Source organism: Tamandua tetradactyla, chromosome 6, assembly GCF_023851605.1.
Source record: "Tamandua tetradactyla isolate mTamTet1 chromosome 6, mTamTet1.pri, whole genome shotgun sequence".
In the NCBI taxonomy this organism is placed as follows: Eukaryota; Metazoa; Chordata; class Mammalia; order Pilosa; family Myrmecophagidae; genus Tamandua; species Tamandua tetradactyla.
This window is the reverse complement of record NC_135332.1, coordinates 133,849,476-133,876,145: the sequence shown is the minus strand read 5'-3', so window position 1 is coordinate 133,876,145 and position 26,670 is coordinate 133,849,476. Positions and strand designations below refer to the sequence as shown.

Here is a 26,670-nt window from a genome sequence, read left to right as displayed (position 1 = left end):
TGTTTTTGAAAACCATTCACGTAATGAATATAATGTTGTATAGTCATTTTACGATGGATCTGTAAATTTTGTCAGATATTAAGACACAATTAGGAATTATATTGATTTTAGTCTTATCTCTAGTAGTAACATTTCTGCTAACTAAACAAGCCCACAAACATGTTTATAGTGGAAAATTTCATAAAAAGAGAATTTATAAAAATTGAGTTAATCTAGTTCAAATCTATACTGTTTGATGAGACCTATTTTATTTCATTCATCTCCTCCATCATTCACATTTTGAGGAACCACTAGCCAATTATAGTGAAATCACTACTGCTTGTTTTCCTGACTACGCTATTGATCATTTCCCTATCAGATGTGCTTCTATGTCTACCCCATTTATTAAATGTTTTTCCCTCTAGTCGATGTTGACCTCTATTCATTAAAAGCAACATCTGTGGATCTGAAAACAAAAGTGCTGGGTTCTCATCTTTTCTCTGCCACCAATTAGTCATATAACTCTGGGTAAGTCACATATATTCTCCAAGTCTCCAATTCCCTCTTTTGCTGGGCATTTATGCATTCATGGAGGAGTTGTAGACTGCTTGAAGAAATACTGGACCCCGAGCCAGCAGACTTGAAATCTATAAGTTGAATTTAATTAACTTCAATGGACTTAAGTTTCTTTATTTGTAAACTAGTTCATCTCATTGGTTCATGGAACTTTAGCATTAGAAAGGATCTTAGGGGTCATTTGCCTTCTGAGCCCAGGGTTGAGCTCTTCTTACCCTACGCTCTGAAGTCCTTTACAGCTAGATTCTAATTCTAATAGCACCAAATGAAAACTTGCATTTTGAAATCTCATAGAATATTACATAACTTAAATTATCAAAAATAACAATGATGATTCAGTTATCTCTTTTTAAATGGCTTACCAATAAAATAACCCTAAACACTGCTTACTACTATTCTCACAATACTAAAGTGGGAGATTCTGTATATTTTCAGGGTAACATCTTCTACTTCTTTTCTGCCTTCACTTTCTGTATAATCAGCATGTTCTGGAAAAGCTAGTTTGCATGAGCTGTGGATAGTGAGATCCAAGAAATCAAGCACGCTTTATCTGTGACTTCTCAGCCAAGAAGACATCATCAGATTCTTCTGGGACATCAGCCACTGGCTCTCTGGTCTGGCTTGGATTGGCTACAGGCATAGAGAGGGGAAAATTCTGACTTTCATCTAGTGTTTCTGTTTGGTTTAGGAGATTTTATATTCTGGGATCACTGACTTTGGAGCAAATCTGAACACAGTGCTAGATGGACTTGAGGTGGGGTGGGTGAACAGACTTAGTCATCTTGGAGAAGGAAACAGGGTTGAATTTACTCAATCCCCAGGCTATATAAAGTACATTTGGGGGAATCCATGCCCAAATCTTCCTTTTCCAGAATGGAAAGTTCAGGGATGAAATGTTGTGCTTTCAAAGCTCTAGATATTTATGTACTTGTCAAATTCCAGATTACTTCTTTGCTTTGTATATATATTATACTATACAATAAAAAAGTTTTTAAAAATCTAATAATTGAGCAATTGCAAGCAGAGAAACTGGGAAATTCTCTGTAATTGATATTTCAAAACTTAATTGGGGTGGTGTGATGGTGGCTCAGTGGCACCTGCCATGCCAGAGACCCAGGTTCGATTTCTGGTGTCTGCCCATGTGAAAGAAAAAACTTAATCAATGGTAACAAGTATGGTCTGGCATGGAAAACTGTTAGGGAGGCACAGGAAGGAAAATGGATAAATGAACAAAGATAGCAGGAGGAGATGCAGTCACACATCCAACAGCCAAGCTAATCCCACAGCCCCACTTGCTAAGGAGATTCATCACTTCCTAAAGGAGGAGGCCAAGAAGTTGATAACAGAATTCTCTTCAATTCATTTGCAATACTTGGCTTAGCTATCAATTTTCAAGTTCTTTACGTAGCAACTATCTACAATTCTAATCTGAGAATGATTTTGATAATTATCAATTTATTTTGTTGTCATTATAAAGAATTAGTATGTTACTAAGGATAAATGGTTATTCAGAATTCCACTGCCCAGAGTGGCAGACCAAATGACATACAACTCTTTGAATAAGAGAAACTGACTTTATCAGCCACAGATCACTTACAGACCAAATGATCAGTTGTTATAAATGTAGATGACAACTAGAGGAAATACTCCCATATCATTAAGATTCTGGTTGTTTTCTATCTCAGGTTGTTTTCACTTCTTTTGAAGAAATCTTAAGATGCTCAACAATGGTCTTCCTGCATTGCAATCCAGGATACCTTATTTCTCCAGGTAGTTAGCCATAGGATCTAGGTAAATCATATGTAATTCCACGAGTAATGTCTTTCAAAATGTCGAAAGCTGATGACTAGTCCCCACTCCAGATTAACTGATTCAGAATATCTGGGTGGAGGCATATGCCTATGAATCTGCCTCATAGAAAAATCATCTGTTGATCTACTACATTTGCTAACAAATAAGAATCTCTGCCCTGCATCCAAGGAAATATTATAAATCTTTCTGATATCATTGAACTGACACTCAAAGATAGATCATATTTTACTAATATAAGGGCAAAAAAAAGGAAATAGGGGACTCACTCCATTACTATCCATTAGTGTCAAACATAACAAAAGTTAGGACTTGTCTTCTGCAATTATTGACTCAATGACACAGAATGTGGTATCCTAATGGATAAAACTTGTGCTAAAAAAAGCCTCTTGAAATAGAATCTATTGAACATATGTTTGCTCTAGATAGTCCTGGGAGTCTGTATTAGATCTAAATCCTCTTCTTCCACCCAAATAATACTTGATGGTCTTGGAGTTCTTTTCATCTTTCATTGTATCACTGTTTCCTAGAAGATCAGTGATCCATTGACAACAGCGAATTTGAATAGGCAGAATAAAAAGTCAGTGAAATAGAATCAAAATCATAAATGCAGAAGAAAAAAAATAGAGAAAAATTTGGCAGTATCTTAGGGATTTAAGTGACAACATGAAGAACATAAACATATGCATCATAGGTGTCCCAGGAGGAGAAGAGGAGGGAAAAGAAGCAGAAAGAAAATTTGAGGAAATAATGGCCAAAAATTTCCCCAGCTTTTATGAAAGATATAAATATACATGTCCAAGAAGCACAACCTACACCAAACAGAATAAATCCCTAATAGACCTACTTGGAGACACATAGTAACAAGAATGTGAAATGCAAAAAATAAAGACAGAATGCTAAAAGCAGCAAGAGAAAAGTGATCTACCATATACAACTGATCCTCAGTAAGACTAAAGGCTGATTTTGCTTCAGAATCCATGGAGATGAGAAGGCAGTGGTATGATATGTTCAAGGTACTGAAAAAAACAAAACAAAACAACTGCAAACCAAAATACTTTATCCTGCCAAACTATCATTAAAAAATGAGAGAGGGCGGGCAATGGTGGCTAAGTGGCAGAGATCTCTCCTGCCATGCTGGAGACCTGGGTTCAATTTCTGGTGCCTGCCTATGCAAATAAGTAAAACAAAAAGAAAAAAAGAGAGAGAGAGAGCTTAAAATAGTCACAGATAAATAGAAACTGAGAGAGTTCATCAACAAAAGACCTGTCATATAAGAATTAATAAAGAGAATTTTACAGGTTGAAAGGAGAAGTCAGGAGAAAGTGGCTTGGAGTATTGTGAAGAAGTGAAGATTATCAGAAAGGGTAACTCAAAGGGTAAGTGAAAAACCCATATACTGTATCCTCAATATACAACTCTACTCTTTAGTTTCTATAAGAGTCAGAATGCAATAGAACAAGAAAAAGGCATATTTTCTGATAATGGACATGCAAGATATAAAGTGGTGAAGTAGGACAAATACAACATTAAGAGGGGAAAAGAAGGGATATTGAAGCAGAGAATGTGTATGCTATTGAAGCTAAGTTGGTATCTTTTTAAAGTATTAGGCTATAGATATACATTGTGTAACATAACCCCCAAGATAACAAAAATGAAGGTATTTGAAATATGTACAGAAACAGAAATGAATAAGGGATCAGTCTGATACATGACAAAAGATCAACAGTACAGAAAAGGAGGTTGAATAAAGGAGAAGAGAGACAAAAAAGATATGATATATAAAAACCAAAGGACAAAATGTCTGAAGTAAGTCCTGCATTTATAATAATAACATTGAATGTTAATAGATTAAACTCCCCAATCAAAGACCCAGATTGGCATAACAGACCATAAAGCATGATCCAACTGTTTATGTTATTTACAAGAGACTCACCTTAGACCCAAAGGCATAAATAGGTTGAAAGTATGGAAAAACATACTTCTTGTGAATAGTAAACAAAAAAAGAGGTGGAGTAGCTATACTAAAATCAGACAAAATAGACTTTAAGTCAAAAATGTTATAAGAGACAAAGAGGGGCAATATACATTAATAAAAGGCACAATCCCACCAAGCAGAAATAACAAACAGAAATATTTACGCACCTAATCATGGTATCCCAAAGTACATGAGAATACCCTAGCAAAACTGAAGGGAGAAATACATACACTTTAATAAAAGTTGGAAAGTTCAATACACCACTCTCATCAATCTGTGGAACAGCTAGATAGAAGATCAATAAGGAAATAGAGAACTTGAATAATACGATAAATGAACTAGACCTAGCAGACATATACAGAACATCACACCCCAAAACAGCAGGATATACATTCTTCTAAAGTACACATGGATCATTTTCTAGGACAGACCACATAATGGATCACAAACCAGCCTCAATAAATTTACAAAGATTGAAATTTTACAAAGTATCTTTTCTGACTATATTGGAATGAAGCTGGAAATAAATAACAGGCAGAGAACTGTAAAATCCACAAAAATATGCCATTTAAATAACATGCTGTTAAACAATTAGTAGGTCAGTGAAGAAATTATAAGAGAAATCAGCAAATATCTTGAGACAAACGAAAATGAGAACACAGCATACCAAAACTTACTGGATTCAGGTAGGCAGTGGTGAGAGGAAAATTTATAGCCCTAAATGTCTACATTAAATAAGAAAGAGCTAAAATCAAAGGCCTACAATTGCACACCTGGAGGAAATGGAAAAAGAACATCAACTAACCCCAAAGCAAGCAGAAAGAAAGAAATAATAAAGATAAAAAGCAGATATAAATTATATGGAGAATAATAAACAACAGAGATCATTAACAAATTAAAATCTGGTTCTTTGAGAAGATCAATAAAATTGACAAACTCTGAGCCAGACTGACAAAGAAAAAAAGAGTGAATATATTCATTATATATTCAAATAAATATAATGAAATTACAGAGGGGACATTACTGACCCCACAAAAATCAAGAATCATAAGAGGATATTATAAACAATTGTATGCTAACAAACTAGACAACCTAGATGAAATGGATAAATTCCTAGAAACACACAACCTACGATGACTCTAGAAGAAATAGAATATCTCATCAGAACAATTACAAATAAAGAAATTGAAGCAGTCATGAAAAACCTCCCAACAAAGAAAAGCCCAGGAGCAGATGACTTCACAGGTGAATTCTACCAAGCATTCCAAGAAGAATTAATGCCAATTCTGTTCAAACTCTTATTTGAAAAAATGAAGAGGATAGAATACAACCTAACTCATTCTATGATGCCAACATTACCCTAATGCCAAAGCCAAATATAGACCTGACAAGAAAAGAAAATTACAGACCAATTTCTCTAATGAATATAGATGCGAAAATCCTCAACAAAATACTCGCAAATTGAATTCAACAACACCATGAATTATCCATCATGATCAAGTGGGTTTTATCCCAGGTATACAAGATGGTTCAAATAAGGAAATCAACTAATGTAATAAACCACTCTAACAAATTGAAGGGGGAAAGCCACATGATTGTTCAAGTTTGCTAGCTGCCGGAATGCAACATACCAGAAATGGAATGGCTTTTAAAAAGGGGAATTTAATAAGTTGCTAGTTTACAGTTCTAAGGCCAAGAAAATATCCCAATTAAAATAAATGTATAGAAATGTCTAATCTAAGGTACCGGGGAAAGATACCTTGGTTCAAGAAGGCCAGTGGTGTTCAATGTTTCTCTCTCAGCTGTAAGGGCACATGGCAAACATGGTGGCATCTGCTGGCTTTCTCGTGGCTCTATAAAAGGGACTCTTTCCAAAATGTTTCCTCCTTTAAAGGATTCCAGTAAGCAACTCCACCTTCAATGGATGGAGACACACCTCCATGGAAATTATCTAATCAAAAGTTACCACCCACAATTGGGTGGGTCGCATGTCCAAGAGAACAATCAAAATGTTCCCACCCAACAATACTGAATAAGGATTAAAGGATATGGCTTTTCTGGGGTCCACCACAGATTGAAACCAGCACAATGATCATCTCAATTGATGCAGAAAATGCATCTTGATAAATCCAGCATCATTTCTTGATGAAAATACTTCAAAACCTATAGGAATAGAAGGATACTTCCTCAACATGATAAAAGGTACATATATGAAAAGCCCAAAACTAACATCATACTCAATGGTGAGCTTTCCCTCTAAGATCAGGGACAAGAAAAGGATGTTTACTGTCACCACTCTAATTCATCATTGTACTATAAATTCTAGCCAAAGCAGTTAAGCAAGAAAAAGAAATAAAAGGCATCCAAATTGGAAAGGAAGAAGCAAAACGTTCATTAATTGCAGATCACATGATCCTATATATAGAAAGTCCTGAAAAATCTACAACAAAGCTAACTGGAGCTAGTATATGAATTCAGTGAAGAGTCAGGGTACAAAGCAACACACAAAGATCAGTATTTTTTCTGTAAAGTGGTAATGAGCAATGTGAGGAAGAAGTAAAAAAAAATCTACATACAATCAAATATCTAGGAATAAATTTAACTAAGTATGCAAAACACTTCCATGCAGAAAACTACAAAATTTTACTAAAATAATTCAAAGTAAACATAAGGACATACATGTTCATGGATTGGAAGGCTAAATATTAAGATATCTATCTATCTAAATTGATCTATAGATTCAAGACAATCCCAATCAAAATTTCAACAGCCTACTTTGCAGAAATGGAAAAGCCAATTATCAAATTTATTTGGAAGATTAATGGGGGCTGAATAGTCAAAAACATCTTGAAAAAGATACCAAAATTGGAGGACTCACATTTTTAGAATTTAAAGCTTATTACAAAGCTACAGTGGTTAACAGCAGCCTGGAACTGGCACAGGGATAGATACATTGATCAATGAAATAGAATTGAAAGTTCAGAAATAGACCCTTGCATCTATGGCCCACTGATTGTTGACAAGCCTGCCACGGCCAATCAATCAGAAAACACTAGTCTTTTCAACAAATGGTGGTGGGAGAACTGGATATGTACATGTAAAAGAATGAAAAATGACCCCTATCTCACACCTTTTATAAAAATGGACTAAAAATGGATCAAAGACCTAAATTTAAGAGACTGGATCAGAAAACTCCTAGAAGAAAATGTAGGAAAGCATCTTCAAGATCCTGTGGTACCATTCACTAATAAGAAAATACAGTAATAAAACAGAGAAAAACATACTTCAAGAGTAATCTAGAGCAATTCTCCTGTTTTTCCAGAAGTACACCATTATAAACATTGACTATTAGTTCTAATTGGCCTATAGAAATTGCTCTAATTGAAGAGTAGAGAATAATTTATTTTATAGACCAATTAATACTACCCTGGAATGCTGCTGCGTGAAGAAAGTGTTCTAACCAGATTTCCTGTTCTAATCAAAAAGGTATCTTTTGAAGATATAGACCTTTAGCCATATCACATACTTTTTCCCAGGGATTCCAATTCCAGAAATAGAGGGAAAAATGTATGCTTAATTTCCCCAAAGCAATGTAAATAAGAGGGAGGAAAACCTGAAAACAAGGTAAATGTCCAGCAATAGGTGAATTATTCCAAAAATTATAGCATCAATAGGATGGAATATTGCTTAGCCATTAAAATGATGCTTTTCATATGAGATTTTTAAATAATATAGGAAACATTTATTTATTTATTTATTTATTTGTGTGGGCAGGCACCGGGAACTGAACCCAGGTCTCCAGCATGGTAAGCAAGAATTCTGCCACTGAGCCAGTGTCGCACTTGCCTAAACATTTACCTTCATAACATCATGTGAAAGAGGATGGATTCAAAATTCTACATTTGGCATGAGTTCAAACATGGTAAAATAAAATGTGTGTTGGTAGAATAAGAAAAAGATCTTGTGGTAGACAATGGTTTCTTAGATTTTACATTCAAAGCACAACCAACAAAAGAAAAAAAATCGATAAATGCAACCTCCAAAAAATTAAATATTTTTGTGCATCAAAGGACTTAGTCACAAAAGTGACTGTCATGGTCAGGTTCATGTGTCAACTTGGACAGGGGGCGGTACCCATTTATCTGGTTTGGCAAGTGCTGGCCTGTCTGTTGCTATGAGCCCATTTCATAAAATTAAATCATGATCACATCAGCTGCATCCACAGCTGATTCCATTTGTAATCAGACAAGGGGAGGTTCTTCTGCAATGAGTGATGCTTAATATAATCACTGGAAGCCTTTTAAGGAGGATTCAGAAGAGACAGGCTCACTTTGGCCAGTGAGCCTCTTCTGTGAAGTTCATCCAGATCCTTCATCAGAGTCATCAGCTTCATAGCTTGCCCTACAGATATTGGACTCTACATTCCCACAGTTATGTGAGACACTTTTACAATTTTATATCTACAGATATTTCCTGCTGATTCTGTTTCTCTGGAGAACGCTAGCTAATACAGTTATAGAACAACCTACTCAATTGGAGAAAATATTTGGAAACCACAATATCTGATAAGGGTTTAATATCCAGAATTAGATAAAGAAGTCCTATAAGTCACCAATAAAATGACAACCCAATTTAGAAATGTGCAAAAAAGCTTGAATAGACATTTCTCCAAAGAGGATATACAAATGGGTATAACACACATTAAAATGTGCTCAATGTCATTAGCTATTAGGGAGATTTAAATAAAAACCACAATGAGATAAACCATTTCACACCCACTGAACTGGCTATTATTAAAAGCATAGAAAATTACAAGTTTTAGAGAGGATATGGAGAAATAGAAACACTCATTCACTGCTGGTGGGAATGTAAAATGTGCAGCCGCTGTGGAAGACAGTTTGGCAATTCCTCAAAAAGCTGAATATAAAATTACCAAATGACCGGGCAATCCCTCTATTAGATATATATCTGCAAGTATTGAAAGTAGGAATTTTTTTTATTATTAATTAATGGAAAAAAAGAAATTAACCCAACATTTAGAAATCACACCACTCTACACATGCAATCAGCAATTCTCAACATCATCACATAGATGCATGATCATCGTTTCTTAGTACATTTGCATCGGTTTAGAAGAACTAGCAACACAACAGAAAAAGATATAGAATGTTAATATAGAGAAAAGAAATAAAAGTAATAATAATAGTAAAAGAAAAAAGAAAAAAAAACCCTATAACTCAGATGCAGCTTCATTCAGTGTTTTAATATGATTACTTTACAATTAGGTATTATTGTGCTGTCCATTTTTGAGTTTTTGTATCTAGTCCTGTTGCACAGTCTGTATCCCTTCAGCTCCAGTTACCCATTATCTTACCCTGTTTCTAACTCCTGCTGGACTCTGTTACCAATGACATATTCCAAGTTTATTCTCGAATGTCCGTTCACATCAGTGGGACCATACAGTGTTTGTCCTTTAGTTTTTGGCTGGACACACTCAGCATAATGTTCTCTAGGTCCATCCATGTTATTACATGCTTCATAAGTTTATCCTGTCTTAAAGCTGCATAATATTCCATCATACGTATATACCACAGTTTGTTTAGCCATTCTTCTGTTGATGGACATTTTGGCTGTTTCCATCTCTTTGCAATTATAAATAACGCTGCTATAAATATTGGTGTGCAAATGTCCATTTGTGTCTTTGCCCTTAAGTCCTTTGAATAGATACCCAGCAATGGTATTGCTGGGTCGTATGGCAATTCTATATTCAGCTTTTTGAGGAACCGCCAAACTGCCTTCCACAGTGGTTGCACCATTTGACATTCCCACCAACAGTGGATAAGTGTGCCTCTTTCTCTGCATCCTCTCCAGCACTTGTCATTTTCTGTTTTGTTGATAATGGCCATTCTGGTGGGTGTGAGATGATATCTCATTGTGGTTTTGATTTGCATTTCTCTAATGGCCAGGGACATGGAGCATCTCTTCATGTGCCTTTTGGCCATTTGTATTTCCTCCTCTGAGAGGTGTCTATTCAAGTCTTTTTCCCATTTTGTAATTGGGTTGGCTGTCTTTTTGTTGTTGAGTTGAACAATCTCTTTATAAATTCTGGATACTAGACCTTTATCTGATATGTCATTTCCAAATATTATCTCCCATTGTATAGGCTGTCTTTCTCCTTTCTTGATGAAGTTCTTTGATGCACAAAAGTGTTTAATTTTGAGGAGTTCCCATTTATTTATTTCCTTCTTCAGTGCTCTTGCTTTAGGTTTAAGGTCCATAAAACCACCTCCAATTGTAAGTTTCATAAGATATCTCCCTACATTTTCCTCTAACTGTTTTATGGTCTTAGACCTAATGTTTAGATCTTTGATCCATTTTGAGTTAACTTTTGCATAGGGTGTGAGATATGGGTCTTCTTTCATTCTTTTGCATATGGATATCCAGTTCTCTAGGCACCATTTATTGAAGAGACTGTTCTGTCCCAGGTGAGTTGGCTTGACTGCCTTATCAAAGATCAAATGTCCATAGATGAGAGGGTCTATATCTGAGCACTCTATTTGATTCCATTGGTTGATATATCTATCTTTATGCCAATACCATGTTTTTTTGACCACTGTGGCTTCATAATATGCCTTAAAGTCCGGCAGCGCGAGACCTCCAGCTTCGTTTTTTTTCCTCAAGATGTTTTTAGCAATTCGGGGCACCCTGCCCTTCCAGATAAATTTGCTTATTGGTTTTTCTATTTCTGAAAAATAAGTTGTTGGGACTTTGATTGGTATTGCATTGAATCTGTAAATCAATTTAGGTAGGATTGACATCTTAACTATATTTAGTCTTCCAATCCATGAACACGGTATGCCCTTCCATCTATTTAGGTCTTCTTTGATTTCTTTTAACAGTTTTTTGTAGTTTTCTTTATATAGGTTTTTTGTCTCTTTAGTAAATTTATTCCTAGGTATTTTATTCTTTTAGTTGCAATTGTAAATGGGATTCATTTCTTGATTTCCCCCTCAGCTTGTTCATTACTAGTGTACAGAAATGCTACAGATTTTTGAATGTTGATCTTGTAACCTGCTACTTTGCTGTACTCATTTATTAGCTCTAGTAGTTTTGTTGTGGATTTTTCCGGGTTTTTGATGTATAGTATCATATCGTCTGCAAACAGTGATAGTTTTACTTCTTCCTTTCCAATTTTGATGCCTTGTATTTCTTTTTCTTGTCTAATTGCTCTGGCTAGAACCTCCAACACAATGTTGAATAATAGTGGTGATAGTGGACATCCTTGTCTTGTTCCTGATCTTAGGGGGAAAGTTTTCAATTTTTCCCCTTGAGGATGATATTAGCTGTGGGTTTCTCATATATTCCCTCTATCATTTTAAGGAAGTTCCCTTGTATTCCTATCCTTTGAAGTGTTTTCAACAGGAAAGGATGTTGAATCTTGTCAAATGCCTTCTCTGCATCAATTGAGATGATCATGTGATTTTTCTGCTTTGATTTGTTGATATGGTGTATTACATTAATTGATTTTCTTATGTTGAACCATCCTTGCATACCTGGGATGAATCCTACTTGGTCATGATGTATAATTCTTTTAATGTGTTGTTGGATACGATTTGCTAGAATTTTATTGAGGATTTTTGCATCTATATTCATTAGAGAGATTGGTCTGTAGTTTTCTTTTTTGGTAATACCTTTGCCTGGTTTTGGTATGAGGGTGATGTTGGCTTCATAGAATGAATTAGGTAGTTTTCCCTCCACTTCGATTTTTTTGAAGAGTTTGAGGAGAATTGGTACTAATTCTTTCTGGAACATTTGGTAGAATTCACATGTGAAGCCATCTGGTCCTGGACTTTTCTTTTTAGGAAGCTTTTGAATGACTAATTCAATTTCTTTACTTGTGATTGGTTTGTTGAGGTCATCTATGTCTTCTTGAGTCAAAGTTGATTGTTCATGTCTTTCCAGGAACCCGTCCATTTCATCTAAGTTGTTGTATTTATTAGCGTAAAGTTGTTCATAGTATCCTGTTATTACCTCCTTTATTTCTGTGAGGTCAGTAGTTATGTCTCCTCTTCCATTTCTGATCTTATTTATTTGCATCCTCTCTCTTCTTCTTTTTGTCAATCTTGCTAAGGGCCCATCAATCTTATTGATTTTCTCATAGAACCAACTTCTGGTCTTATTGATTTTCTCTATTGTTTTCATGTTTTCAATTTCATTTATTTCTGTTCTGATCTTTGTTATTTCTTTCCTTTTGCTTGCTTTGGGATTAGTTTGCTGTTCTTTCTCCAGTTCTTCCAAGTGGACAGTTAATTCCTGCATTTTTGCCTTTTCTTCTTTTCTGATATAGGCATTTAGGGCAATAAATTTCCCTCTTAGCACTGCCTTTGCTGCGTCCCATAAGTTTTGATATGTTGTGTTTTCATTTTCATTCGCCTCGAGGTATTTACTAATTTCTCTTGCAATTTCTTCTTTGACCCACTCGTTGTTTAAGAGTGTGTTGCTGAGCCTCCACGTATTTGTGAATTTTCTGGCACTCCGCCTATTGTTGATTTCCAACTTCATTCCTTTATGATCCGAGAAAGTGTTGTGTATGATTTCAATCTTTTTAAAATTGTTAAGACTTGCTTTGTGACCCAGCATATGGTCTGTCTTTGAGAATGATCCATGAGCACTTGAGAAAAAGGTGTATCCTACTGTTGTGGGATGTAATGTCCTATAAATGTCTGTTAAGTCTAGCTCATTTATAGTAATATTCAGATTCTCTATTTCTTTATTGATCCTCTGTCTAGATGTTCTGTCCATTGATGAGAGTGGGGAATTGAAGTCTCCAACTATTATGGTATATGAGTCTATTTCCCTTTTCAGTGTTTGCAGTGTTTTCCTCATGTATTTTGGGGCTTTCTGGTTCGGTGCGTAAATATTTATGATTGTTATGTCTTCTTGTTTAATTGTTCCTTTTATTAGTATATAGTGTCCTTCTTTGTCTCTTTTAACTGTTTTACATTTGAAGTCTAATTTGTTGGATATTAGTATAGCCACTCCTGCTCTTTTCTGGTTGTTATTTGCATGAAATATCTTTTCCCAACCTTTCACTTTCAACCTATGTTTATCTTTGGGTCTAAGATGTGTTTCCTGTAGACAGCATATCGAAGGATCCTGTTTTTTAATCCATTCTGCCAGTTTATGTCCTTTGATTGGGGAATTCAGTCCGTTAACATTTAGTGCTATTACTGTTTTGATAATATTTTCCTCTACCATTTTGCCTTTGTATTATATATATCATATCTGACTTTCCTTCTTTCTACACTCTTCTCCATACCTCTCTCTTCTGTCTTTTCGTATCTGACTCTAGTGCTCCCTTTAGTATTTCTTGCAGAGCTGGTCTCTTGGTCACGAATTCTCTCAGTGACTTTTTGTCTGAGAATGTTTTAATTTCTCCCTCATTTTTGAAGGACAATTTTGCTGGATATAGGAGTCTTGGTTGACAGTTTTTCTCTTTTAGTAATTTAAATATATCATCCCACTGTCTTCTAGCTTCCATGGTTTCTGCTGAGAAATCTAAACATAGTCTTATTGGGTTTCCCTTGTATGTGATGGATTGTTTTTCTCTTGCTGCTTTCAAGATCCTCTCTTTCTCTTTGACCTCTGACATTCTAACTAGTAAGTGTCTTGGAGAACGCCTATTTGGGTTTAATCTCTTTGGGGTGCACTGCACTTCTTGGATCTGCAATTTTAGGTCTCTCATAAGAGTTGGGAAATTTTCAGTGAAAATTTCTTCCATTAGTATTTCTCCTCCTTTTCCCTTCTCTTCTCCTTCTGGGACACCCACAACACGTATATTTGTGCGGATCATATTGTCCTTGAGTTCCCTGATACCCTGTTCGAATATTTCCATTCTTTTCCTGATAGTTTCTGTTTCTTTTTGGAATTCAGATGTTCCATCCTCCAAATCACTAATTCTATCTTCTGTCTCTTTAAATCTATCATTGTAGGTATCCATTGTTTTTTCCATCTTTTCTACTTTATCTTTCACTTCCATAAGCTCTGTGATTTGTTTTTTCAGTTTTTCTATTTCTTCTTTTTGTTCAGCCCATGTCTTATTCATGTCCTCCCTCAATTTATCGATTTCTTTTTTGAAAAGGTTTTCTATTTTTGTTCGTATATTCAGCATTAGTTGTTTCAGCTCCTGTATCTCATTTGAACTATTGGTTTGTTCCTTTGACTGGGCCATATTTTCAATTTTCTGAGCGTGATCCGTTATCTTCTGCTGGCGTCTGGGCATTTAGTCAGATTTCCCTGGGTGTTGGACCCAACAGGTTGAAAGATTTTTCTGTGAAATCTCTGGGTTCTGTTTTTCTTATCCTGCCCAGTAGGTGGCGCTCGTGGCACACGTTTGTCTGCGGGTCCCACCAGTAAAAGGTGCTGTGGGTCCTTTAACTTTGGAAAACTCTCGCCGTGGGGGAGGTTCGCCAGCCGAAGCGGCTTGGATGAGTGCCAGCCGGCCCGGGGGTCTGAACGCGGGGAGGGTCACCGGCCACCGCAGCCCAGGAGAGCGCCCGACCGAATTTCCTAGTCGGCCTGGGGCACCAAGCGTGGCGGGAGGGCGCCAGCCGCCGCAGCCCGGGGGAGTGCACCGTTCTCAGCCAGACTGGGGAGTCACATGTTTGGAAGGGATCTCCCCCTGTCACCGTTCTCCATGGTCTGGGGATTTCCGACCCAGCTCTCTCAGTTGGTCCCGGGGGCCTCACGTAGTGGGGGCGCCAGCCGCCGTGGCCCGAGGGGACCGCCTGCCCAATTCTGCCAGCTGGCCTGGGAAGGAGGAAGGGAGGGACTCCGGCCGCTTGCCGTCCCGCCCGGGAAAGCCCACGCCCCTTGACAATCTCACCGGAACTGATTCTCCCAGACAGTCAGCTATTCCAGGATGGGGTACGCCGTCCCTTTGATCTCCGTCGTGGCTCCGGGAGCTGCTCTGTATCGTCTCCACTCCCCCTGTAGCTGTTCTGGAGGAGGAAAGGTGAGGGTGGCAAGGCTGTCGAGGCCGGTGGCGGAGGAGCCGGTGAAGGCAGAAGAGGGCACGGTGGTCGTTGGAGAGCTGCCGGAGCAGGAGGAGAAAGGGAATGATAAGATGGCGGATGGAGCGCCGCCGGAGCAGAAGCGGGAAGAGGAGGGGTGGCTGACGGCGGGTGGAGAAGGGGGAAGAGGAGAGCTGGCTGGTGGCAGGAGCGCCATGGGCGGAGAAAGAGGGAGAGGAGGGCTGGCTGGCGGTGGGAGCGCCGCGGGTGGAGAAAGAGGGAGAGGAGGGCTCGAAAGTAGGAATTTGAACAGATATTTGCACTCCAATGTTCATAGCAGCATTATTCACAATTGTCAAAAGATGGAAGCAACCCAATTGTCCATCATCCTGTGAATGGATAAACAGAATGTGTATTTTTGGTTGTTGTTTATAAGATGGAATATAATTCAGCTGTAAAAAGGAATGCCGTCCTGTTGCATGAGACAACATGGATGAATCTTGAGGAGCTAGATGAAATAAACCTGATACAAATGGACAAATATTGTATACTTTCACTGATGTGAACTAATTATAATAAGCAAACTCACAGAATTAGAATCTAGAATATTGGTCACCAGGGGCTGGGTTGGGTGTAGAGAAGGGAGAGTTAATGCTTAATTTGTATAGAATTTCTACTTAGATTGATTGTAAAGTTTTGCATATGGATGGTGGTGATGGTAACACATTATTGTGTGATTAACAGCACTCAATTACATATGTGAATGTGGTTAAAAGAGGAAATTTTAGCTTATATATATGTTACTAGGGTAGAAAACAATAAAACATAGGGCTTATAACACAATAAACCCTGTTATAAATGATGGACTATAGTTAATAGTACAGTATAAAAATATAAAAATGTTCTTTCATGAATTATAGCAAATGTACAATACTATTACAAGGTGTTAATAATACGGTGATATATGGGAAAAAGTATCTAATGAAAACTATGGACTATAGTTAAGTGTACAATTTTAATATTCTTCATAATTGTAATCAAGGTACCACACTAATGTAAAGTGTAAATGATAGGGGGTATATGGAAATGCTGCAATTTTTACAAGATTTTTCTATAAACCTTCAACTTTTCTAATTAAAAAAAAAAGATTTTAAATAAACCATACCTGAAATTACTTCTGCCATGGTAGAGTAACCACCCCAAGGTAATTTTTAGCATTCATCATCTATCACTGTAGAAGCCTGAGGCTTTCCAATTACTCTTTTGCCATCTATTGTTATATACATCATATAGGCTTCAAGTTTTTCTCAGAGATTATATTTCTTGTCAGTAACTCCAATAAATACTGAGAAAGGGAAGAAATATAAAATAACACAGTAGCAAACAAATTTGCCATTTACTGAGTTTTGCAGGTATATTTAAAAGATTTTAAGTAAATACAATGAATGCTAGCTCAGACTATTAGAGATTATATCAGAAGTCACTGATAATTTTTAAAATCATTTGTTTTGTTTCATTATTTCTAGCATTTGAAGTTTCCTATTTCATAAAGTTAGTAAGCTCATTCGCTATAAACTACTTCTATTTTTAATTCACACCAAGTTACAAAATATCTTAAACTTTCACTAAAATCAGGAGAACAGAAGTTAGTTTCAGGTTATTCTCAGATTATTGTGAAGTCACCTATGGTTCCCAATTTTGGAACCTACCACTGTACTTTGTATCTCTGTTTGAGACAGATGGTAAATTCATTCCATCCCTGTTGTTTATTTAGTCCTTCAGATCCAATTCATTTTTTCTAGCATATTATAATCTGATGTAGAATTGTACACAATTTCTACAGAATAACTTCACATGTCCCATATACTCTGAATTCATGAATGAAACAAAGTTAGGGGAATTGAAGAATCAAAGGAGGAAATAAATAGGAAGATTGAATTACTGTTCATTGCACTATAAAAAGAATAATGGTTACTTTAAATAAATATATTGGGATGTAGACTTCTGACATAGGAATAATCTTTAATTAACATTGAGTTATATCATACACCCCCAAAATAAAATTGAGAATTGAAATTATTTGATGACTTTATGTCAATCCTACCCCACCCCCCAAATGTTTTCTTTTGCTTAGATATCTAGCAACTGCAATATAATTCTTTAAAAAGTTTTTGGGGTACAATAATGTCAATAAACTTAGTACTGATCAATATTTCAGGATATAGTTAAGAAAAACTATTCCCAAAAGAAAACACACTCCACTGTAATTTTATTTGTAATACAATCTGTAATTCTGAGCTACTGTAAATAAAGCACTTTTGAATTTATTCAAGACAAATCTTGTCACTGTAGTTTATGAGCACCTGATGGGCAATTCTTCAATAATTAATCTGAGCAAAGCTTACCAATTTTTCTCTCCAAGAAGCACACTATAGAAATGGGTATTTCCTACTGCCATTGTATATTTTTGAACATGCATAAAAAGATGCTGATGAAAATTATATGACTTGCTTAGATAGCTTAACAATAGTGAATGGAGGTAATTGGACTAAATTTTAAATGCCTGGATTCATTCAATAAAGTCTTTGCTGTGCATATAAAGTAAATATATCCATTTGCAAAGCACATATGTGCTCTGCACAGCTCATATCTTAAGAATCTGGCTTTAAATACTGGGCCACACTTCCAAGAGCAAAAAAGACCTTTTATTATCAGAATTGAAGTACCTTATTTTTAAAAAAACCTAACATGTTATTTAATATATGCCAAATAATAAATTTAACATATATGTAAATTATGAAACAAAATCAATAGATTTAATGAATGTTTTTATTTTATTTAAATTTTCCAGGTCCATCCAGTGGACACTGTCTTGTGTTTCTCTTGTTTGGTCCATGGATGGAGATACAGCCTAGAACAAGATTTCCTGGGTGGAAGCTCACTCTCTCCATCTGTCATCTCTGACTTGCGGTCTCTGCACAAGAACAGCTCGCCATCCTCACATTCCTGTGATTGCATGTCAAAGGTCCAATCACATATGTAGACTAATTCCTACAAGTGTGAATCTGATGGATCCAGTTTTATTGGATGTCTACCCTTGGACCAAATTACCATTTCCAGGGAGATGGGGTCGTCCGCAATGAAACATTCATTTGCCATTTCCCGGTACCTGGTAAATCTTCCAGGAGAATAACCCAAATTCCTGGCCTGGACACAGGTAGTGGCATTAAACTGGAATTGGTTATGGGTTTTATTGTGGCTTTTTTCATTCTGAGCTTGTTTCTGTTGATGGAGTTCAGAGAAAGCAACATATTCTTGTTTTGTTAATCCTCTTAGACTTTTTAGTTGTGTGAGGTAGAAGATAGTTATGCGCCATCTGATTACTGGTCATCCCTTTCAAAACCCAGTTTACAAAGGGTGGATAATGTTGACTGTTCTCTAATTGCCTAGTTGCTCCTTTAATGCTTGTCCTAAAACCTGAAAGCTACAGGGAAGAAACTTGCTAAGTAGTATCAACCTGCATCCTATGTACTGATAGTTTTAAATATTGGAAGGAAAACCTTTTCTTCCATCCATAAGGAAAAATTTCAGCACATAAATCTACCTTTATCTGGAAAATAGTCATTAAATTTTTAGGTACAAAGAAAGAATTTTTTACTTTTCAGGGAATTTTAGATCAGATTTGCAAACACAAAGCAAGGGATGACATTTTTTTTCCAGGATAAATTCATTGAAGATAACTAACATTACCTTATGAACCTCATCTCAAGACTTTGGGTGATATAATAGACCAAGGAGTAGAGAGCAGTTTTAGTTCTTATTTAACATACAGGCAAACTGGTGATTTCTCTTCACACCATCATGAGCCCCTCACAATGCTGCAGGAGAGCAGAGCTGCTCAAGAGCTTAGGTTCTGCAGTAACACACACCTGGGTTGGAATCCTGGCTCTATCTCTTTCTATCTGTGACACTGATCAAGGAACTTGGGCTCTTTGAGACTCAGTTTCCCCATCTAATAGGGACAATAGGTATACTCTGTGGACTGTACAAATGAATAGTGATCAAGTATTTACTACAAGATCTGGGATCTGATTAACACCCAACAGGAAGCTACCATTTGTTGAATGGTTACTATATTCCAGACACCATTTTATGCATTTTATATATTCCTCTATTCCTCACAATCATCCTCGATGAAGAAGGTACTGCAACTATCCCTATTTTCCAGATTAGGAAATTGAGGCACAGGGAAGTTAAGAACTTTGCCCAAGATAGCCTGGCTAGTAATGGCAAAACCAGGATTTGAACCCAGGTAGTCTGGCCAGTGTTCGTGATTTTAATGCCATGTTATGCAGCCTCCTCAATGAATTTTAATTGTTGTTATTGATGCTGTTATTGTCGCTGCTACTGCTGCTGTTAACTGGAAATTAGAGCACTAAGGAACCTGTACTCACAAAACATCATTCATTATTTTGGAAAGAGCACTTACTTTCCCAAAACAGCAACTGAATTTGATATATCTAGAAAAGGGCATCTCATTATATTAGTGCATTTGTAAAGGATATTTAATATGTTCATAGGTCATGTTCGTTTTCCTCATCCTGTCCCCAAAATATCATAAAACTTTCAGAACTGCAATTGGCTACTCAAGGTCCCCAAACTGCCTTCCCAGCTACCTCTGTTTCCATAATTACTTCTACTTTCTGTCCTTCATCCACACTTCTAATTCATTGGTGACATATATCTCACCCACACTCTAGAACTAAATATAACTAGTTAACTTGTTAACCTATTAAGGTAGATTAATTGATAGAATTTCAAAGAAGTGACAATTTGAAATAAGAGTGCATTAACAAATACATTTCTAATCTCAGACACTGTGTTAAAGTTAAGAGATAAATTTCAGACATTACAGTGGTCAGGGTAGAGACGGGGATTTGGTGGTGTGAGTGGATGATATTCTGGTAGCTAACAGCACACCACAGACTTTATTCTATTAGATAGGTTATCCTGCACATAAAGCTGTTTGCGGATAATGAGATACCTCTGGACTGTGTATTATAAAGTTCCTTAAGCGTTATTTTGAGTGGTTCTCATTTGCCCAGCTGATGAGGTAGGTGTATTTGGTTCTTCTCATTGAGATTATTAGATCTCCAAGTTAGTTCCTTTTTCATAAGGATTAACACTATCAACTCATATTAATAGGATGGGCTGGGGAATATGATCTCATGTAGTCTCTTATGTAAGCTTATATGGAATACGGATTCTGAATACTAACATAATCAGGGAGGTTAAACTAGAACCTAGACTGTTTTAGTTGAAGACAATTTTGATGACAGATAATAATTGTAATTTTAAATAAATAGTGCATTTTAAAAACTATGTTTCCCATATTAGCATTATGGCATGCAATGTATACTTTCATTTAAAAATGTATATATCTTTAAACTGTTAGGCATACAATACAATCATGGTATAGGGTGTGTCCATGTGTACAATCATTGACTTTCATTAAAAATAGAGGTACTTCTCAGAATAGAAGCTAATAATTAATCTTTGGACCATGTTAGTCAATCCTATGAGAACTCATGAGATAGGGACTTCAGCACTGATACGAACTTATTTCAAAATGAGGAAAGTGGGGCTCAGAGATACTAAGTGGCTCCTGCAGTATCTCTGCAGGTTCCTGGTTGAACTGAACACCAAGATCCCTTGTGCAAAATGCACATTACCAGGCTTCTCCTCAGCCACTGGATTTAGTGGAGATAAGGTGAGAACTGGAATCTGTAATTTTTTGACACACTTCAGGTGATTTTGATGCAGAGATTCCATAGATGACACTTTGAGAACCACTCTTCTAAAGAAAAGAAGGTGCTTTGATGCCACCACTTACGAAAGTGAGATTTCATCTCAGGGTTCATAGGACTCTTGTAATAGAAACCATTGTGAACAGATGTGCAACAGTTTTCTATTGCCGTGTAAAAAACCATGCCAAAACTTAATGACTTAAAACAAAAGTCATTTTATTTGCTCATGATTCTGTGTGTCATCACTTGGATCAGCTAGCTCTTTCTTCTGCTGGTCTTGCCTGGCATCATTCATTGCAGCTGCTGTCACCTGGCAAGTAACTGAGGGCAGTTTGGACTAGGAGCATCAGCAGGGATGTTTTATATTGTTCCACGTGCCTCATTTTCCAGTAGGCTAGCCTAGGCTTCTTTACTTAGTGGTTTCAGGGCAGCAAGAAGGGGCAAACATAAGCACTTTTCAAGCTTCTGCTTGCATAACTATTGCTAATGTCCCACTGGTTCAGAGTCATTACAGAAGGTATTGCACCAGGGCATAGATACAGGGCTATTGTTTCATCAGAACTGCTGTAACAATCACAACATGGATCCATTTTTTAAGACCACCCACAGCATTTAACCAATTTCTTATTAAACTAAAATATAATCTATAGCAATTTTGCTGATGGTACTCTATAAACAAGTGTTTTCTTGCTGATGGTACTCTAAAAACAAGTGTTTTTAGAAATAACTGAGGAGGCATCAAGTTTACACTCCTAGCTGCCTCTGTTTTAAATAGATACAACAAGGAGATGAAAAAGATGGCCTAGGGCAAAAAAAATTCTTCTGTTTTAGAATTCGTTTTTGATTTAGAGAAGAAGTTCTTTGGTAAGTCACCCGTCACTTAACATTCTGGACGACAGCAGCTCACAGGTTTTCATGGAAAGGTAGTGTGCCAGTTTGAAGTTATTATGTATCCCAGAAAAGCCATGTCCTTTAATCCTCATTCAATATTGCTGGGTAAGATCTTTTTGATTGTTTCCAAGGAGATGTGACAAACCCAATTGTGGGTGGTAACTTTTGTTTAGATGGTTTCCATGGAGATGTGTCTATACCCATTCAAGGTGGGCTTGCTTACTGGAGGCCTTTAAGAGGCCACTACTTTGGAAAAAACTTTAGAGCTACCAGAACCAACAGCACCCACACAGCCAGAGACCTCTGGAGTAGACTTTTGGGCATTTCCCCCCAGGGAGGCCTTATGAAATGAGTAGAGAAAGCTAGCAGATGTTGCCATGTGCCCTCCCAGCTGAGAGAGCAACCCTGAACATCATCGGCCTTTTTGAACCAAGGTATCTTTCCCTGGCTGCCTTAATTTGGACATTTTTATAACCTTGCCTTAATTTGGACTTCAAACTGTAAACCTGCAACTTAATAAATTCCCCCTTTTTAAAAGCTGTTCCGTTTCTGGTATAGCACATTTCTGGTGTAGCATAGCAGCTTACAAACTGGAACAGGAAGCCTCATAGCTGCCCCTTTATCTGGGCCAGATTATATCACACACCAAAAGCCAAAGAAATGGTTTATGAAACTGTGTGTGGAGCTGGCCAAGCAGAGAAACTGTATGGAGAGCTGGAAAAGGAGAATGCACCTCTGTTGTCATGAGAGATAAGCTTTTAAGTATATTTAGGCTGAAAGTATATTAGTCATCAGGAAATAGAACTTTGTGCTCTGCAGTTAGTAACTTCTTAGGATTTTTAAAATGAAAAAGCTACAGGCAAAAGCAAAAGGTAAAACATGAATGGACTTGTGGGGAAATTTATGTCATATAAGCCAATGACATAGAAATTTATGTCATATTAGCCAACGATTAGTGATTTCATCCACATGCATTTATTTCAACTAAGAAAGCTGTTAACAAATGTGAACATCTGTTCAGTTAATTAATTAATACTTATTTCATAGCATTTTTATATATAAGCAAGGTACTGATGTTATTAAATATGAAATTTAAACTAAAATGCATTAAAAAGCTGACAGATTAGACAAAGGGCAAACCATCTCATTTCTTGTTTTTTAAAGTTATGTTTATAACAGAAAAGTTGACTACAGTGAGAATGGGCAGGTACCATTCATTTAATTTTGGCTCTAATTTTTTACTTTGTATCATACCTTTTTTGTTCTCTGGATAATCTCTAAGTCCATACTCTTAGTGTCCTAGTTCTCTGTTCATGGTCCCAGGTTAACAACACTTGGTAAGAGTAGAAAAACCTTTAAATTGTTTGCAAACACTTGCTTAATTAGCTATGTAAATACTAAAGTTGTTTTCATTATAAAAGTCTGATTTTTTTTGACCTCTCTTGTATTTCACACGGCTTTTGTTAAGATGATGTTCATATAGTATAAAATGAAAAATATGTTGGTCATTACCGAATTTATTTGATCTATACAGACATTTGGAACAGAACATTGTGGCTCAGTAGAACACTCTTTTATCACTTTTAAGTGAAATAACAGCAGTAAATGGGAACATGGATTCAAAGCTTTCTGATCTCATAGAAATCATCCCCAAAAGCCTAGAAACAGGACACTCAAAACAAGCACAAGATGAAGGAGTTACTGCCTGAGAGCTAACAGACGTCAGTGAAGGCTAGATGCTTCCTCAGCTTTCCTTTCATGGTGGTGAGACATAATCCCCAGTCACATTTCAAAAGTTTTTCCCCTGGTAGATTCTCTCTCTCTCCCTTCATCTCCTACTCCCTGCCTGCCCTGCTTCTCTTTTCTATTGAAATCAATTGAAAGATATATATATATATTTTTTTTTATTGACATATCTTTATATACCATACAGTCCATCCAAAGTTTACAAGCAATGGCTCACAGTAACATCACATAGTTGTGTATTCATCACCCTAATCATTTTTAGAACATTTGCATCACTCCAGAAGAAGACATAGAAAGAAAAAAGAAAAAAACATACATCCCATATACCTTACCCCTCCTTCTCATATTGACCACTAGTATTATAATCTACCCCCAATTTTTTACCCCATACCCCCCATTATTTATTTATTTATTTATTTATTTTATGCATTTATGCATACCCTGGATAAAGGGGGCATCAGCCATAAGGTTGAAATCAATTTTGACCATGATTAGGATGGGTACAAAGCATATATGTTTTAATGACGCTGAGTATTGCACCTGCAAAATTTATTTATTGAGGACTTAGTGTAAGCTGAGCATATTTTCCAGTCCTGGGGAATGGCTATGGAAACTGAAAAAATCCCTGCCCTCAAGGGATCAGCATTTTCTTTATAGATAATTTAAAATATGATAGATTGATGAGCACCATAATAAAAAAGAAAGTAGAGTTAAGGGACAATGTGACAAGGCAGTTATTATTTTAGCTTAGATGGCTAGGGAATGCCTCACCAAGGAGGTGACATTTTAGCATAACCTGAATGAAATGAGTAAGTTATCTTTATATTTAGGGGAAGAGAATTCCAGGCACAGGGAGCAACAATAGGCCCAGGAGGGACTTTGCTTATAGTCAAGTGAAGAGAAGAGTGATAGCCAAGAATCAGGTCATGGAAGGTCTTGTAAGCTATGATAAGGAAGTTGGATCTGATTCTAAGTGTGAAAGGAGTCACCAGAGTGGTGTAATCTGATTTACATTTATTATTCCTCTTGAGAGCCTCACTTTCACTAATAATACTAGTAGCTCCCATTTATTGAGCAATTGTTTCATAGCAGCCATGGTTTAGCTTTACATATTATTTCCTTTAATTCTCACCAATACAGTATTATGCCCTTTTTACAGATGGAGAAATGGCAGTAAAAAGGGTTTAATTAATAACTTGCCTCTGCTAATAACTAATGGACTTGGGGTTTAAGACCAGGACTGTTTGGTTCTGAGGCCCATGCTCATTCCATCAGGGTGCTGCTTCTCCTTCTGTGTAAGGAACCTCACAGGGACTGGGTAACCAAATTGGATTTGTCAAGGATACAGTGAATGAGGGTTGGTTGTGCATCTTTGCTCCTTGCTAGATAACTTTTTTTCTACCCAAAAAGAGCCTGGAGAGAATGGACTGGGGCTAGGAAACATCCAGATATTACAGCAGAAAAATATGGAAAGATCCTGGGCTCCTGAACCTTGGGTCTACCATAGCAACCTTGAATGGTTTGCTTTAAGAATGTTACATGGGGGTGGTACAATGGTGGCTCAGTGGCAGAATTCTCTCCTGCCATGCTGAAGACCCAGGTTTGATTCCTGGTGCCTGTCTATGCAAACAAAAAAAAAAAAAAAAAAGAAAATTTCTTGGGAGAAAAACAAACTTCTAACTTATTTTGGGGGTCTATAAGAGCTGTTGAGTCTAGATTCTAAGTAATACAGAGCACAAATACCTTCAGAGCAAAGCTTCCATTTTGTATAATGGGTTCAGTTATCATCCCTGATTTGGTCTTTATGTTGTAGGTGTCAAATATTTTCTTAAAATATTTAAGTATATTTTTCAAACATCTATTTCTATTTGTGCCAAGGTGATTTGAACATAGCTTTGCATGTGTGAGTAATATATAAGGCTCATCATAAAGACAGCTGGCTTCTGTTTTCACATTCTCCTCAGCTAGCCCCATTTCCCAAAGGAAAACCTTTCTAACACTTTAAGTTGTTTATCTCTGGATTTTATCTCCTTATTGTCAAATAATATGCTCACACTTCTATTTCTTGATTTTCAGATTTTGATAGTATCAATTGACTTCCATCTTTGGCAGATGAAGATTTAGCTCCCAAAACACACACCCACACTCACACACATATACACAAATTTCTGATACTTCATTTTCTCAATGTAGTTATATTGCCATTTTATCCTAAATCAATATTCAGTGTTTATATTATTACACAAAGCATATTTTTCTATAGACAAATAAGGGCGTCCTTTCCAAATACATCAAAAAATCTACTTCTCATCATTCTTACGTGTACAAACCTGGTCCAAGACACTGTCGCTTCTTTTCAAACAAATGCTGTGGCCTCTGAACTGGTCTTCCTACTTCTGCCCTTGCCCACCTATAGTTAATTTTCAACAGAGCAGTCAGAGTAGAGTTTTGTAACACTTAAATCAGATCCTGGCAGTCATGCTCCAATGACTTCCCACCCATTGAAAGGAAAAACCCAAGCCCCTGTCATGGCCCTAGATGGAGCACTGCCTCCCTGCCCACCTCTGTAGTCTCACATTGTTTCAATCTCTTGTACCACTCTCCTTCAGCCAGGCTGGCTTCCATGCTACTCCTCAAAAATGGCAAATGTGCTACTTCCGGGAAAATAGCAGAATAGGATAGGCAGAACTCAGTTCGTCATCATAAGACAACTAGAGAACACACAGAAAATAACCAAAGCAGCAGTTCTGGAGTCTAGGTGACCAGAGCAGGACCGCTGCATTATATAAGGAAGACTTGGATGGAAAAGTAGAGAAACTACGACTGAGAAACTGGGATGAGTATACACAAATGTGTCTACCCCAAAGGGCTG

General features: G+C 36.8%; 1 long non-coding RNA gene across 1 annotated transcript in view; it reads left to right on the top strand.

The window, feature by feature from the left end:
- Positions 1 to 22,241: 22,241 nt before the first annotated feature.
- Positions 22,242 to 26,670, top strand: part of LOC143686370 (uncharacterized) — a 194,264-nt gene continuing 189,835 nt past the window's right edge. Inside the window, exon 1 of the long non-coding RNA XR_013177094.1 lies at positions 22,242 to 22,486. This is a non-coding gene — a long non-coding RNA (uncharacterized LOC143686370). The remainder of the gene's footprint in view (positions 22,487 to 26,670) is intronic.